This window comes from Camelina sativa, chromosome 19, assembly GCF_000633955.1.
Source record: "Camelina sativa cultivar DH55 chromosome 19, Cs, whole genome shotgun sequence".
Lineage (NCBI taxonomy): Eukaryota > Viridiplantae > Streptophyta > Magnoliopsida > Brassicales > Brassicaceae > Camelina > Camelina sativa.
In genome coordinates this window covers 11,735,762-11,737,866 of record NC_025703.1, presented here as the reverse complement: position 1 = coordinate 11,737,866, position 2,105 = coordinate 11,735,762, and positions in this window count along the sequence as shown.

The following is a 2,105-nucleotide window of genomic DNA, read 5'->3' as shown; positions in this document are numbered from 1 at the left end:
TTTATTAAATTATTCATTAAATAAAAAATTTTGATATCTAACTTAACATATTAATTTGTTAATTATTATTATACTTCACCTCTCATTTTTATATATGAGTCTATTTTATGAAACAAATAAATTATCATATTATTTATTATAATTAAAAATAGTTTTTTTTATCAACCATTGGGCCACAACTGGCCGGTCTATTAGTCAAATCCCTACATTCGTAGGAAGTGGGACTCAATCTCGGGTGTGATGGTGTCTTGTGCATTAATGACTTACCTTTGGCCACTGCACTAAGGTCACTTCACAATTAAAAATAGTTTTATTTCCGGATATACTATAAGTTGAATTTTTAAAAACAAATAGAAATTGTTCAATCTATAACATATTCAAACTTTAGTAATAATATTCTTTAAAAATAATATCTATTGAACTAAAATTTTTACTGAGTAACGGGTCAAAATTTGAATATTTAAATTCAATTTCATATTTTTTGTTGAATTTTATAATTTTATATAATATAATAAACTTTAAATAATTTATTTTGAAATATTTTTAATATATTGAAACTTGATATAAAAGATAGAAACTATAAACACTCTAAATTGATTTGTTATAGCAATGTCAATAATATGTCACTATAATATGAAATAATTTCAAGAAACCAGATATATTAAAACAAAAAGTATAACAATATATTAAATTACTCATAATATAATAACTTGCTTTTTTAAAACCAAATTTACAAAATTATGTCTTATAATGACATTCAAGTCATGATGTAGAATATACATTGTTGAAATAACTTCACATATATAACCTAATACAACATATTTTAAAATATAAAATATACAAAATTTTGTATAAAATAAAATTTAATCAGTGTTATAGTACATGTACTTATCTAAAATCATTAACAATATAAAACTTACAAAATATGTGTCTTTTTTCAAGCCATCATATTTAGCATATGATTTTATTGCGTAATATTTTATCCAAAAAAACTTTTAAAAATAAACATATAAATTATATTTTATATAAAAATTACAATATAAATAACATAAATTTCAATACGTGCTGTTCTTAACGTAGTTCAAACTTTAATTGTCAAATCTATTAATGGATATGAAATCCCATCCTGCAACTTCTAAAACGTACTGTATCTTAGGGTTTATTTTTTTATTTACAACAGTACCATTGAAAGGCTCTACGTCGGCTGGAGTCTCGCCAGTCACCAGTCACGCAGTTAACAACCACCGGTGTTCATCATAGTGTGGGATATAGGTGTCATGTGTGTAGTATATTTTTACTCCTTTAGATAAAACAATAAAGACTTTTTTTTCTTGTACTTTCTCGTTTACGTTATTTTGCATTGTTTTTTAACTATCTAAATATCGATGATTATATTATATTTTTTTATCTACTATGATATGTGTATAGTATACCAAACAAAATTTTTATATCCCTACCAAACAAACAAAAAAAACATCTGATATGGTAGATTTAAAGACAACCGTTTGAAATTGACACTTTGACAGCATGGAGACATTTATGCATCACGTGTCATTTCTGTCAGTACAAATAGTGTTAAGTTGAAAGAGTCAAGACGATAAGGACGAGACGCTAGTAAATAATCCTGCGGTTATGTGGGATTCTGAAGTTTTCAAAGTTGTAAAATGCGGAAGCAATAAATTTTTTCTATTAGAGTAAGCAAAATCCAAATTTTGTTTCTTTGCATATGTTTGTAATATTTGAATTTCATGGCAGTTTTCAGTCCAATTATTCATAAACAAATATCCCAAGCCTTTAAATTTGATTAATTAGATACTTTTCTTGTCGGCTTATTGGATAAAGATTATATTATTCAGACGTTTTTAGTATATTTTATCTCCATGGTAGAGATCATACCACATCATATATCTACCCAAAGTCATTCATAAATCTGTAAAATTATTCACTATTCATAATATAAATATTCTTTCCCGATATAGCAACATACTAGAAAATAATAACTATTCATTATATAATTTAATGCGTGATCAGTCTGACATTCTTCCAAGAAGTATTAATGACTTTTTCCTATACCCATCCATACATACCAAAAAAAAAAAAAAAAA